The following is a 16,372-nucleotide window of genomic DNA, read 5'->3' as shown; positions in this document are numbered from 1 at the left end:
ACCTGTCTAAACATACCTGGTCTAAACATACCTGTTCTAACATACCTGTTCTAACATACCTGGTTTAAACATACCTGTTCTAACATACCTGGCTTAACCTACCTGGTCTAAACATACCTGGTCTAACATACCTGGTCTAACATACCTGGTCTAACCTACCTGGTCTAACATACCCGGTCTAACCTACCTGGTCTAACATACCTGGTCTAACATACCTGGTTTAAGCATACCTGGACTCAGTAGAACGAAATGGGTAAAATCAGCATAAGGAAAGCTGTGCCTTCCTGTACTCTGACAGCTACATAAAAATTCATAAGTTGTTCTTATAAATTCACGAATTACCATAGGTTCTATATGAACTAGACTCCTATGTATATAGAATAGCTCTGGTTTATTTGTTGGTTGGGTTAAATTGGAGGCCTGAGGCTTGTTGTCATGCGAGTTTGATATAAGATGATAATGATTGTAGGGGATGTTGTGTGATAGAATAGTTCATGCGGTGGAACTCTACCCTATTATAGAGCCTGTGTGAGAGCTACTAATATACAGATTGCTATTAGAGTCGTGTTTTCTCAAAGATAATGCTTTGTTCATAGTACAAACGGCTACTTCATTCACAAGCCACAGTTCACATTGATCAAGAGGAACAAAAATATTTGATCAAGGCAAACATTAATTTCTGTCTGTGTCGTGTCTATTACAACTACATGTACGCTTACAGGTATTCTATTAGTTCCCCATTGGTAGTGCATTCGAATGGCGACGATACGAGACAATATTGAAAGATATCTATCAGACGGATTAACTAGGCTATAAATCATTGGAGGGGAATTCCCTCATTGTGATTCCAGGCACAGGCTGGTGGAAATCAGGTCTGTATTCTGTGGGCACATCTAAAGTGCGATGTTTCTCATTTGAGATCTCATGACCTAATTCTTTGGACAGTTGGTCAAAAAAATAATATTTATTGGAAAGTAAGAACTCTTGATTCAGGTATTTCCTGATAAACCTTTTCCAGTACATGTATCTACTTATTTGCAATGGCTAGCTTTAGGCATGTTGAAGCGGTGGCTACTAGTTGGTGTCAGGAGACTGAATGTCAACAGGGCTTATGGTGACGACAGACTGAATTTCAAGAAATCCGATATCTTCATTGCGTAATAGGCTAATGGGTGATCACAGTTAGTGAACTGCGCCAGCGTGGTTAGCCATTGTCATAATTATAGCCAGTGCTCGAGTGAATAGCTGTATTGGCATAGGTCCAACTAAAGTTTCCAGGAAGTGGCACATGCCTTGCCATTTTGAAATGATGATTAGATTAGTAACTCGGTCTGTAAAGTTGTATGGCGTATCTATGGAACCAAGTCTATGACTATCGCAAAACTTAGTGAAGCGTTTCGGAATTGCTATCATGTTTGAAAGGGGACTAACTTACATGATGTAGTTTGAGTCACCAAGTCTGAGCTGCCAGGTATCTACTTTCCGCTAGACGACTAGTTACTCAACTAGTAAAACACAATCAAAGAATCCTCTCACTTACCAGGTACTATATATTACTTGTTCGACTTGCGCCATCTGTACCTATTAGATTTTCTATGCACTCTCAGCTGTTGCGAAGATGTATGCAAACTATTCCTTGCGTGCTTCATATAGCTTATACAAATTCTTGCATAGGTAACATATAGAATTTTTTACTCCTATATACATTCATTGTGCACTAAATAGCCCATGCGCTCCAAGTGTATTGCGTGTGTAGTGCAGCCACTGCAGACATAGAGACCATTTCTACAATCACTCAAGGCTTGGTATGATTAAGCACGTTTTGTATGTTGCCCCCAGAGAAGAGTAAATGATCGCATACCTCACATTGGTTAGGCCAATAATAGAATATGCTAGTGAGGCATGGGACCCATATTTAATGAGACAGATAACACTTTTAGAAAATGTGCAGACGAAGGCAGTTCATTTTATTTCAGGCTTAAGGGTACACTGAGTGTATAGGAGGCACGCTGCATTCTTAATATCAAACTCTTAGCATATAGACGAAAGAATGTTCGCATGTCTTTAATGTTACGGTTTTTATCCGAGGGATGTCACAGTTCGATTATTAACAGTTTTGAACGTATGCAAGATTTTATTCACATAATGAAACCAGACAGGCAACAGGCTGGGCACCCCTGGCATTATCCACAAACCAAACATTTTATCACCAAAGCTTTGCACCCCGAACTTTGTGTAACTTGCGTGGCTATGATTAAAGGCCACTAAGTTTTTTTTCTGCATGTCCATGTGGAAGCATTTTTATGGAGCGCCATCGAATTGATGGCCTTCTTTTACCTGGCCCCGGGCCCAAAGGCTCTATTTTAACCTAGAACTCAGGTCATTGAGTGCAGTATCAGCGATTCTAAAAATATCTCGATGGCCCGTAACAAAATTGCAAACGCCATTAAAAAAGCTTTATACACAGTAACTCATAGGTGTAAGTTGGAGACTGAGAATCCTTGCTCAGTAAAAAAAGGTAGTATATTGGTAGACGACTGGTGAAAGTTGAAAAATTCATGAAATTTCCGGTCAACCTAGTATCCGGATAACCGTTATATTTAGATAATAGCCATTAATATACAATTTTTGGTCTGAATAACTGATCTGAATAAAAGCATAATTTGTGTAAAAATTCAAGGTAAGAGTAGTAGTATCAACATATTCATTTGGCATCTGACATATCTTGGGATAAAACTCATGTTACCAAAGGTATGATCTCTAATACTACCAAAGGTAGTATTAGAGATCATAGATATCTTCTAATTCTTTTAAGTAGATATAGAACTGTGGATATGCACAGTTTTAAATATATTGTATATGTTTGTTGTATATTAAATATAAAATTAAGGACAACATAATAAATATAATATGTTTTTCATATTTGCCATCTTCATGTTTCTCAGGAAAATGCAGAAAGCATGAGTAAGAGAAAATTAGAACACGGAGATTAGAAAAAGATAAAATACATAAAGTTTGAAATCTCAGTCTTCTAGTTTAGGCAACTCGCGTTCTCTACTGGCAAAGCTGACTGTAAACCAATGTTTCCAATGACTGTTTATCTTGGCACTAGCTGCCTATTGTATTATTTTCTATCCCTTTTAAGTAATTTTAGATTAACAATTATTTGAATATCTCATTCACATCAGCCTCTGAGACTGTTGTTGCTGCCTGTTGTGTGTGTTACTCAAATAGTGGCATATGAAGTGTGTTTATGTTTACAATATGGATAGAATTCTTCAACTATGTCCGTGTTTATGGTAGTCACTTCCATAAATCATGAGTTAAAGGTGTATGGCTATCAACAACAGTCATCTGATAAGCTCTTTTGATATTTTGATTAACTTTTAAACCATCTGTTACGTGTCTATGACCACATATTTTCATGTTTTCATTTAGCAACTTCCGGGCTAGTCATAAACTTTTCTGAAGATTTCGAGTTTTCAGGTTAATCTCTGAATTGTTTTTTGACAACAGTGTGTAAATGTCTGCATTTTCCTTTCTGAAAATGCACCCCTTTGGTATGGAGTGTATAATCAGCCGGTTGACCCTTAGTTGACCCTTACTCAATATGATTTGGTAAGCAAGTTATAAATCACTCACAACTAGCAAGCTACTGGTGCTGCATGTATAATTATACGCAAACAATCACGCTGACATATCACCACTGGTACTGCATATGACTAGTTAGTAACCAAACTGACATATCACCACTGGTACTGCATATGAGTAGTTAGTAACCACACTGACATATCACCACTGGTACTACATATGACTAGTTAGTAACCACACTGACATATCACCACTGGTACTGCACATGACTAGTTAGTAACCACACTGACATATCACCACTGGTACTGCATATGACTAGTTGGTAACCACACTGACATATCACCACTGGTACTGCATATGACTAGTTAGTAACCACACTGACATATCACCACTGGTACTGCATATGACTAGTTAGTAACCACACTGACATATCACCGCTGGTACTGCATATGACTAGTTAGTAACCACACTGATGTATCACTGCTGGTACTGCATATGACTAGTTTGTAACCACACTGACATATCACTACTGGTACTGCATATGACTAGTTAGTAACCACACTGACATATCACCACTGGTACTGCATATGACTAGTTGGTAACCACACTGATGTATCACTGCTGGTACTGCATATGACTAGCTAGCCACCATAATTGCTGGTCATTGTATCATTATAGATTGTTTTCTTATTTCGTTGAGCAGGTAGGGGAACAGCTATGTCCGCATGTCGATACTGGCTAGAAAAATGTTAAGTTGACTGCCCATTCATTGTTTACATAATGTAATACTATAACTCTAGTGCAAGCCCTGCATAATAACATCTATTCATAGAAATAGAAAATGCATAGAAATGCCCTGCATAGAAATATTTTGCTCTCACGTTGAACTAATGACTTTTTAAGGGTGCGGCTAATCGACTGTATAAAGTAGGAACATGAAAGGCCTGGCTACAAACCAACAAAACGAGTCATTCGCGCAGCCAACGAGTTGTCGACATGCCTTCTCCACAACAAATGTGTTGGTCTGCGTTGAAATAGGCGCAACTTTAGTTGAGCTAGTTGATTAGGATTATCTCGATTCTAATTTATTCGTTCTCAGCGTAACGAGTTGCAAGCAAGATTGGCTTTTAAGCGGCGATGGTAACACACAAATATTTATACATGGAGAAAAATATTCTTTTTAGTAACAGCTAAAGTACTATGTTACTATTACAAACTAAAAGGCTTCGTAAACATTAATTTTGTTAATTAAATATGTTAAAATCATCTTTTTTGTAGTTCAATGTATGTCATGGACTTGAAGTATTTTTCATACTCTGCTTTTTCGGCGTTAACATATAACATTTATTTTAGCGAAACAGAAATAGCTGCACAAGCGTTATTGCTGTCACAGATCTTTGATGATCCATATTATACACTAAACATTAAGAGGCGTAAATGGTCAATTACATTGTTTACTAGCGGCCATGTGTGTAGCCACAACAACTATTTACACAACATGTAGATGTATGTAGCTAGCCCTTAATTGATAAGCGCTTTCCCTAGTTCCAGTGACTACACTAGTCGATGGAGCTCACCGCAGATACAATGTCTGAGATCCCGGGTGAGTTTCCTGGAACAAATGCAATGACAGCAGTTTATTTAGGCTGACAGCTGAAAGCTTTAATGTGATTAGCCTACCGATTTTAGTTATGTACCATGATTTAACTTGAACCCTAAAACATGCTACAAGAATGTAATTCTATTGGAATAAAAGTTTAACTTAAAACAATAAATTTACATGTTTATTAATGAATACTGCTTTGTCATTGTGTGTCTGTCTGTTAGTCTGCATAAACCCTATGAGTTTCCACACTTTTGAGCCAATTTCATCCAAACTTCACAAGCATGTGCTCAGTGCCTTCAGCCAGATCGCTATAAATATTTGGTCTCAAAGCTCTGTCTGGTTCCTGAGGACTAGCTTCTTCAACACCCACCTGCTGACACCTGCTGACACCTGCTGGCTATATGATTGAACATAAAAAAAATTCTGTGCACCAGCAGACTTCCTGCTAGTAACATATAAGAGTTCAAAATAAAAAGTTTATTGTTGAATTTTTATTTTTATTAAATTAAAATACAACAGTAGTATTAAAAACAATCTTTACGCGGTGAGTTTTTGTCAGCCTGATATCTTTGTGGCTATCATCACATATTCATGACCATATAAATACTTACTCTAAAACCTAAAACTAGTTGTTCATTACAGTCAGACCTCGACATACGGAGTTATCTGCTCAGATACTTGCTTGGTATGTCAAGGTCGTCGTATATTGAAGCAAATTTTTTCACGAAAATAAAGCGCATTCGGATTGATCTATTTTAGAGCTTCAAATAATTACATATGGTATTAAAACAAATGTATTGTGTAAAACTATTTTAAATCTAAATTATATGTAAATAGTAAATACTGTATGTTACACTATACATAGTTCAAGTTACAAGGGTCTTTAAACTCTTTTTTACTTTTGTTGTACGAATACGTTGACTGTCCAGTATGCCGTGAGAGATCGTCAAGTGTAATAACTATTCTCACAATTGTTCCTTAAACGGAGAAGGTGGTTGATTGGTGCAGGTGTTAGAGTGTTGTGCTACCATGCTAGATGCTGGGAGTTCAAATCCTGTGAGATGCAATTCGTTTTCTCTACCACCAACCGTAGCCTTAAACGAATGAATGGAAATGATTTTTATTATAGTAAAGATTTTTATTTCCTTTTATTTTAACTTTTTATTTTAACTTACGAAAAATACAGGTTTTCAAGTTTTAACTTTATATGTAGGCTACTACATCCTGTTTGGAAGCAAATATTTGCTCAAGGTTTATGACAAAAAATCGTATGTATAACATGTATAAATATACAAAATCAACAGTAGAAGTAAATATTGAAAAGAAACTAAAAAAATTAATATGGATAATAGAACTTGATTTATACATATATTATTTTATGCTAGTTTATTAATCCGGATGATCTAGCTTAGCGCTCTTGGGATTAACCGAACAAAGTACAGCATTTTACCACGTTTATATCACGCGTTGACAGTGTACCATACAGTAACTTTTATGTTATGAATTTATATTTTAAAGCGTTTCAAATATTTTTGACAGGACTTATACAATGCATCTAAAATTCAGAATACACAGACTACGATGTAAAGATTTATTTTTCATGTCATCTGGTTTTGTGTTATAAAACATTACGGAAACTTCAATGTAACTTCTAGCAAGTCGTATTCTAGCCACGCAAGTGCAAGCGTTTGGACGGTGCGGACTGGCGTTCTGTTTGCAACTGCCATCACTTTGAAGCTGCAGATGATATCTATTCATTCTTAAAATTATTTTCCTGTTATTTAAAAGAAAGACCTATATCTTAACTAACGCGACAAAGGCACTGATAAGTTATGTCCTACTTGTTCACATTGAGTAGTTGCCAAAAATTATACCATGGAATTTCATTTATCCACATCATTGCTTCAGCTATATAATATTTTAAGGTTTTTTAACACAAACAAGCGTACCTAATAACAATGGTAACTAGAGCATTAATGGTTTAACTCCCACCTGTGATGAAAACACAGGCTAATCTTGGGCAAGACTCGAATCATCGATTGTGCAATTGCACTGATCACTGCTTCTGTTGATGCAGACTAACAGAGACCAGTCGGAAGTTCACTGTTGAAGGATTCATATATTTGGATATCCAGATATCTGGCTAGACGAGGAACCAATGAGGTGAGAACGTAACTACTATTTCCTAGTATATTGGTAGACGACTGGTGAAAGTTGAAAAATTCATGAAATTTCAGGTCAACCTAGTATCCGGATAACCGTTATATTTAGATAATAGCCACTAATATACAATTTTTGGTCTGAATAACTGATCTGAATAAAAGCATAATTTGTGTAAAAATTCAAAGTAAGAGTAGTAGTATCAACATATTCATCTGGCATCTGAAATATCTTGGAATAAAACTCATGTTACCCTTGTGTGACCTTCAAAACCTGTGCGCGAAAATTGGAAGAGGTCATGACAAACCACTAAGAACACTAGTAGATATACACAATTAAAACTATTGTCTTGGCTCTCAGGCTATTTAGGAACTGAAAACTACTAACTGCTTTTATCATTTCTCGCTGATGGTGCAATCCAGATAATGTGATGATTTAATTCTATAAGCTATTATAAATGGTGGAGATGATTAGTTATAGAGTTGGCCATACTAACGCTAGGAGTTACCTAGCTTCCTCTTTCCTAGTTACTTAGAACAATTCCTGGAAAGATCAAATTTATGGTATCCGCCACATAACTGTGTTTGTGTAGAGTTAATCCACTTTTCTCTCTTCATATTCTCGTGGTAATATCTATGAAAAATACTTATGTCATTAGATGGTGGGTAAAAATGCTCTCCACATCTAGCTTTTTAAAACACCATTTTCTCAAAAAATCGGCTTTGGGACTATATTGCTTGTGTAATGGTATCTCAGAAGGGCAGGCACTATGTAAAGCCTGGTTCCCATATCCATTGCTAGACTCCGGCGGTAACTTGCGCAGCAAAACGCTTGCGACGCTAGGCGGCTTCTGTTCACATATAAAGCTGCATCATTAAACATAATCGCATTATCACATAAAATGTTCGCTCGCCATGCCGTTTCAATAATGGTGACCTTCACATGTACAGTGTATTTCGGAAAGGTTTTGCCTGCGGCTGTACACGAAATTTGAACAGCGCTAAACTCTTGCATTGACCGCCGGCAACTACCGGCGGTACTCGGTGGTACCAGGCGGGTAGGTTCACATTTCACCGCAATAGCCTACGGTGCTGTCGCCGGTGTTTTGCAAAGTATATGGGAACTAGGCTTTAGGTTTTTACAACCATAATTATTATTTTCAGTTTTCAGAATTATGGATGTAGCAACGCTTGACCTACAAAGTCTGGTTAAACCAGGCTAATGTTTTAGGGTATTTTTGTGGACACAGAGGCTGAGCATGTCCAGAGATAGTTTTACATGGTTTTTTGCAAAATCACCATTTTTCAATAATACTTACGCTAATTGCTTCTCAGTCAAAATTACAGGTTGAAGGCTGTTTTTACTTTTTCTACCTTTATTTCTCCTAAAAAAACTTTATGGCTCATTCTATTATTTCTAGTAAATCTTTAAAACACAAAAGTTTGTTCTGATTATCCAATTAGACGCAAGGGATCTAAAAGAAGAACCACTAAGATTCTGCACTTAATGTTGATAATACCGGAAGCGTGAAATGAATGCATCCACACATGTACTAACCTTGCTTGTGCAGCTAAAGGAGCGTATGGTATGACTGATAAAAATTGACAATATCGGAAGTATCCATATAATTAGATATCTACTCCGGCTGTGTTAGCAGGGAAAGCCCCGTTAATGCAACAGTTTGTATAGAACTGAAGCTGAAATCGGCATTACTTTAAGCCAAAGCTTCTCATTTAGGGATGATCTCAAGGGGGGTACAAAATTGTTTATGTCAGTCATAGGGGGTTCAGCGATAAATACAACTAGTAAGGAGCTGCTTTAGTGAGCTGAGCTAAAGGTTCAGGGAAAAATATTAGATTTAGCACTGGTTTGTTCGTATGTCTTGATTTTATACAACGTTTTTTAAACAAATATTTTATATACCTAAACACTTTTAACATGAAATCAGAGCAAATGTGAAGTTTTTTTTAATGTGAAGTTATGTTTTCCATATGACGTCCAAAGGTTCTTGCAACTTTGCCGTTTTGTAAATCAGTAGATGTTTATTAGTTCTCCGTTACATAGTTTGGTTTTACAGCGCTCATATGATATTAAGCAGTGCTCGTATGATATTAAGCAGTGCTCGTATGATATTAAGCAGTGCTCGTATGACATTAAGCAGTGCTCGTATGACATTAAGCAGTGCTCGTATGATATTAAGCAGTGCTCGTATGATATTAAGCAGTGCTCGTATGATATTAAGCAGTGCTCGTATGATATTAAACAGTGCTCGTATGATATTAAGCAGTGCTCGTATGATATTAAGCAGTGTTTCATACCTTCTATTTTAGTTTTAACATTTTAGATCACAAGGAGACTAATGCATGCAATAGTAGTAGTGGTGACAAAATAAAAAATTACAACATCACATACTAGCTAGAAACATAAGCAAGCATTTTTAAAAACTGTCTTAAACCATCTCATATTTATCATAGAAAAGAAAATGAAAGTGATGCAAAGAATTGAAAACTAAAAAAATGGAAAAGCTGGCTTTGATATTCACAAATAAAAAAATTATTTAAGTAAAATTCAAATTGACCAAATTATATTTGTTCACACCCCAGATGTGAAGATAAAAATAATTTAACCTTCCTGCATGATTGTGATTAGTTCCATTGAGAACGACAAAAAAGAACTGTTTTCCTACCAATCAGAAAGGTTGTAGCCCTACATCGATCTAATTTTTGAACTCAGTCTACGGTGTCCTGTAATTAGCCTCGACTAGCCTTGTTTCCATGTTCCTGAATCTTATGTTTTCTCTGAGTAACGACCCACTAAGAGACTGAGATCAGGTATACAAAAAGGTTTAATCGAGAGATAAAAATAGGTAGTTTTGACGTGAAAGGCTAAACTTCATTTGCCAAATATTTTGGCAAGTGAAGGCTTTGACGCGAAGGCATTTGACTGGAGGCTTTGAAACCTAAGTGGAGCGTGAAGTGTCAGTGTCTGTAGGATCAATATTAAATATATTACTAATAGATACAACGCGGCAGAACTTTGCATGTATAAATGAGTAAAGTAATATATCGTTTATGTGGAAGACGCATAACTTCCGAGAATAATGCCACGCTGTATAGTTCTACTGAGCCTTTGTTGTGAAGTCAGCGTACAACATGTGGGAGTTGAAATATGAGGGAAATAATTGGCCAGTTTAGAAAAAGAATGTAACCTCTTCTGAGCTGAACGTATGTTTCCTTGTATTCTCTAGGACACTTATATTTTGCTAGTATTTAGTTTCATGAGTAGCATACAGAGTAAAATTTTGCTGCAACTTAATTTCGCAGCTCTGATGAGTGCGAAAATATAGTGATGTGAAAATAAATGCAATTGAACAAACATAATTAGATTCCTCAGGTCCAGTTCACTGGTAAGAAAAAGATTTTCAATTTGAGACTAGTTTGTAATTGTAAACCGCAGGTAGAATTGGGTGGGCGATATCGATGATGCAGTTTGATCGCTTGCTGCCATTTGTTTCTTGGACTATCAATAAACAAAGCTATTTATTTTCGCGTTTTCGCTGGTTCGTTAAAATAGTTTAGTTTCGCTCATGAAATTTTCGCGAGAGGATGACTCCACGAAAACGCGAAAGTTAGATGAGGCGAATGTATAAGTGTCCTAGGGCTTATGATATAAAATGAGTTGCAAATACATAGCTTCTCCATTAAAACATCAACTTCTGCCTTAATATCTTCATAGATGGAATAGCTGGGCTTTATACCGATCTATGTACCAGGTTCGTACAATAACCGCTCGCACTATAGTTGAGTATTTTCCTTTGCTATCATTATGGAAACAAATTAAATCAGAGCATGAAATGTGTGATCTGACTAGTTTAGTTGTTCAACAGAAGAACAGAGTTAGACTTATAATGATTGCATACTACCAACAGCAAGGTTTCTATGGATATCACCCTGAGACCAAGTTGGAATAGGTATTCACTAGCAGCTGCAACTTTCATTGCTCCAAAGTTGCAACATACAGACAATCCTAACCTTACAGAACAGAGTTAGGGCGGGTGGTAGGACAGAGTTACGGTGTTAGAACAGAATTAGGGCGATAGGACATAGTTAGGGCGGTAGGACAGAGTTAGAGCGGTAAGACAGAGTTAGGGCGATAGGACAGAGTTAAGGCGATATGACAGAGTTAGGGCGATAGGACAGAGTTAAGGGGGGTCACACGAGAGCCGAAATGAACTAAACGACGTAAAACGATGTCGCTGTCAGTTGTAAACTGTTCGGCCGAAGACATTTCTGGCCGAAACGAACCATTTCGTTCCTGCTCGAAATTTCGTGGCCGAACCCTTGCTCTTATTGGCTGGCTAAAATTCTAGCGAGTGCGCGTCATATTTCTCCTTATGTGTGCGTGAGCAAAGTTAAAAAAGAAGTGGGACGATCTTTTTATTTTGTTAAATAAACAACATGAAGCAATTTACGACAAGGCTCACCCGGACTTGTGATTGTGTTGTATAAATGCAAGATGTCGCACTTAAGTTTTGCATAAATGTAAGAAAATGGTTGTGGTTTTTTTTCGCGTAGAATAGAAGTAATGTGTTATACTCATCCTGATGAAGAATTGTTGACTGATTTATTTATGTAAAACCACAGTACTATGATAAAGGCTGTTTTTGTTTGTTATGTACTCAGCATAGAAAAACATTCATATGTTAACAGAAAATATAATTTTGTTGATGGGAAGGGTTGGCAAAATCTTTGCATCGAGTGATTTATTTTGAGCAGCTGAACGATCTTCTGATAAATCTGCTGCATAATTATAATTAATAATTGTTCCTCAAAGTTTTTTGTTTACATTAGAAATATTTAGCTCAAATACATAAGAACTACCAATGAAACAGTGTCCTGTCTCCATGTGTATGGTATCTAGGAAGCGAAGTGACTTCGGATGCCGTGTGACATGTGGCTTAGCCGAACCGAAGTAAAACAACCTCCAAACCAAACCTAAGTCGGTTCGGCCATCGTGTAACCACGACTTTAAGGTGATAGGACAGATTTAGGGCGATAGGACAGAGTTAGGGTAATAGGACAGAGTTAGGGCGATAGGACGGAGTTAGGGTGATAGGACAGAGTTAGGGTGATGGGACAGAGTTAGGGTAATAGGACAGAGTTAGGGCGATAGGACAGAGTTAGGGTGATGGGACAGAGTTAGAGCGATAGGACAGAGTTAGGGTAATAGGACAGAGTTAGGGCGATAGGACAGAGTTAGGGCGATAGGACAGAGTTAGGGTGATAGGACAGAGTTAGGGCGATAGGACAGAGTTAGGGTGATAGGACAGAGTTAGGGCGATAGAACAGAGTTATTTATACAAGTATGATAATACATTGATATTATTAAATCCTAACTAATCCTAACCATGAGTCGTTATAAACACTTGTAACTAGATGATGGTTTAATTTTAAGCTAAAGGATCGTAGACACTTTATCGCAGTATACAAGGGGTTGACCTGTGGCAATTATTCATAGGCTATGCACACGCACCGTAGACCAATCAGCCGTCAAATTTTCCAATATGTTTCCTGTGCATCCAAGACAGTCTGTGCATTGTGTACTACTTCAGCAATGGTGATAAGCTGTCGCGGATCACTTGATTTATATTTATTTCATGATTGTTGCTACGATACTAGTATTTTATCATTTTATTGACTGTGTTTTCACAGAGGATCACCAATGTATTGTGGGATTACTGCCGATATAAACGCCCGTGCACACTATCGCTGTCGAATTGACCTCAACGATGGGCTGCTACGCCATCATTTTTCGACGAGTGGCCAAGAGTGGCCAACGTAGTCATTGCTAGTGACAATGCAATGGACTTTCAACGTGTTGAACTTTGACACCGACGATAGTAACTGTTAGCATCTTGATTGGCTGTTTGTTGACCGCATCGGATCCAATTTCAACAGTTGGGAAGATTAGTGTCAATTCATATTCGTGGTAAAGCCTGGTTTCCATATGACAGCGCAACGCGCGCGCAACAAGGCGCACAACTTCGTGCGTAGGCCAGCTGTGATATGGAAACGTCAGCGCACGACGATCGCGCGACGTGCCTACACTGATCGCAAGGATTCAACAGAATGGATCCTTGCGATGGGTGCGTGCGATGATGTATCCCACAATACACCGCTAGACCTTTTCAACCTATCCCACAATTCAAACGGAGGGTTGTGGCTCCGAAGAAATCGGTTTCCTGTACGAAAGAGTAAGCCTGGTTTTCATATGACAGCGCAATTTCGCAACGGAGGGCTGTTTTTTCCGAAGAAATATGTCTCTCATACGAAAAAGTAAGGAAATTATCCACCCTGTCCAATGCAAGCATGGCGCCTACGCACGATATGGAAACACTGCATCGCGGCCCAAGAAATGCATTGCGCACGATCACTGGGCCGCGCATGATCATTGCGCTGTCATATGGAAACCAGGCTTAAATAGTGAATAACTACGCTCGTGATGAATTACATAATCAGATAATTAAAAGATAACAAAAGGGCCGCGATATCACCAATGCAGTTTCATAATTTCTAATTGGTAACTTAGTTGTTGGTCCGCAGTCACCTACAGCTCATCGCTCGTAGTGTGTACACCTTATCGTTGGTGATGAGGTCTAAACAGCTAATCGTTGCAGTCCATCGCACAACTGAACGTTGATTTGAGCGATAGTGTGCATGGGCCTTAGTGCGATAGTGCGTACCGAGCTTAAAGTATGATTGGAGAATAACAAAGAAGTCATAGAGCCATTTGTCCAATCGGCTTTCAACTTATTACACCCATTCAACTGTTAACGTTCTTGTCTATCGACTGAAACTACTGAAGTTAGCCTACTCCTACGATTGGGTATCATCGAAGTTCTACATATACATGTAGAAACTACTTGGAGGTGCTGTATGCACCAAATTGTACCTTAGTTTTAATAAAGTTGTTTATCAAAAGCAAATAAAATCAAAGGGAGGCCTAAGGAAGGCTTTAAAGGGGCTTGTTGAGGAGCAACTAAACAGAATAAACTTTGTATACGTGTCACGGGGGGGGGGGGGGGGGTGGGTACGCGCAGGGGTAAATGTCAGAGTTATGCTATTGGAATAGATGTGAGTTGTTCAGATTCCAATCGTTCACAATTTTAGGAGAGTGAAGGTTATTTCTGCCTTGATTAGGGGGGTGCGAGATTATAGGATGACCAAGTCTGGATATATGATTACTTCTTTTAATATATTCAAATTATCAAATCTTTACTTCATGACAAACACTTTTGGTACAGGTTAAAAATGTTTTGCTGAATTCGTTCATGAGACAGCAATAGACTAATCATTGACATAACGCATAAATACGGCAAGTATGAACAATGCGAATACGGCGTGGAAGGGATAACTCCCAAGTATATGGCAATGTGGTGGAATTCAATGAATATTTATCGACTACTCCTTTTAATGATAGATTTTTTCTTATACTTTCTCATGTGTAGGTAACCTGAAAGAACTGTTAATGCCAAGAGTATTGTAAATAGACTAGATTATATTGATAGTTCATTGAGTAGATTATTAAAATGCTGATGTTCGATAAACAATAGTCAGGATCAGGTCTACACAAAACTATTGTTTTCTTTCAATAACTCTATGTAAAACTTTACTAAGTAGCTCTATGGAATATATAGTTAGGGACTCAACAGCAAGTAAGCTACAACCTCACTCTGAGAGGGAGTGTTCAGCCTTCTATGATTTGCAATGCATCAACTTGGTACATGGCCATCATTGTACCTGTCTTTAAAAACTAATGCATACTTAACTGGCAGATTTATTTTAGCAACATGACCATAACTCAGCAACTATATGCATGTTTGAGGGGATGTAGTCTCAGTAACTATAGGCATCTTTGAGGGGTTGTAGCTTCAGTAACTATATGCATGTTTGAGAGGATGTAGTCTCAGCAACTATAGGCATGTTTGAGGGTATGAAGCCTCAGTAAGTATGGCATGTTTGAGAGGATGTAGCCTCAGTAACTATTTGCATGTTTGAGGGGAAAGTGAGCTTATGTAGACTTGATGTCAAGATCACAGAACTAAGATAACTGCTAAGCAGATAGGCCAATGAGAACGCAGGTGTAGCAGACAGGCCAATGAGAACACAGAGTGGCATGAGACATTCTGCATGCCACTCTTTCATATGTGGTCTGTTTGTTGCAGAGTTTGTCTTCATGAAGTTTTAATTTGAAAAAAATCATTGAGCAAAATTTCTGCGACTTGCTAGTCAGAGACCTATTAAATATGTTATTTGATTTTAACAAATACCAGGAAGAGAACGGCCTACTGTATTCTGCAAAAATATATTTGCTGTCTGCAAATAAAAGGTCGCATGCTTTGATCGCATGCGAGTTTTTTCAGTAGATTATGGAGGTGGTGCAGGCGTGATGAGTCATTCACTAGTTTGAGGAGTGCACACTATTAACTCGCTATTCATGGAATAGTTCCTATAGCAGTTCAATTTGTTCACAAACATTAAAATCCCGGACTCCATCTGTTCGTTTAACACATTTTTGTCTCCAGCTCGGTGGGATAAGTTGATAAGATCATAAACCACGTTATCAGGAATTTGTCACCAAATAAAACCAGCCAAGTGCAGTCTGCCTCATCACTCAAGAATGTGTTGACTGCACATCATTAGGCTTAGAATAGTGCCGAGACTTCCCCAAAAATGACGTCAATAGTCATGCATATTGTTTATAAGTGATATATATGTATATGTATATATATATATATATATATATATATATATATATATACATACATACATACATACATACATACATACATACATACATGTAGTCTGCTCGGCATCAGGCACTCATATGTTGACACAGCATTTAGAAAAAACAATATGATAGATTTTTACCAACTTTAATCATTTGAAACATCTATAGCAATTTATCTGTATATATTTGAAATTTTTATTTCAAAAGTTATGAGCAAATACAAAA

At 37.6% G+C, this 16,372-nt stretch overlaps 1 protein-coding gene across 1 annotated transcript in view; it reads left to right on the top strand.

Annotated features, from left to right (window-relative positions):
* The first annotated feature begins 1,426 nt into the window (after positions 1–1,426).
* Positions 1,427–16,372, top strand: part of LOC137404920 (uncharacterized) — a 33,498-nt gene continuing 18,552 nt past the window's right edge. Inside the window, exons 1-2 of the mRNA XM_068091149.1 lie at positions 1,427–1,543; positions 7,275–7,360. The gene's annotated coding sequence lies outside the window, so the exon portion shown is untranslated. The remainder of the gene's footprint in view (positions 1,544–7,274; positions 7,361–16,372) is intronic.

Source organism: Watersipora subatra, chromosome 1 (genome assembly GCF_963576615.1).
Source record: "Watersipora subatra chromosome 1, tzWatSuba1.1, whole genome shotgun sequence".
NCBI classification, from domain to species: domain Eukaryota; kingdom Metazoa; phylum Bryozoa; class Gymnolaemata; order Cheilostomatida; family Watersiporidae; genus Watersipora; species Watersipora subatra.
The sequence above is the reverse complement of the archived record's forward strand: the minus strand, read 5'-3'. Positions and strand labels throughout refer to the sequence as shown.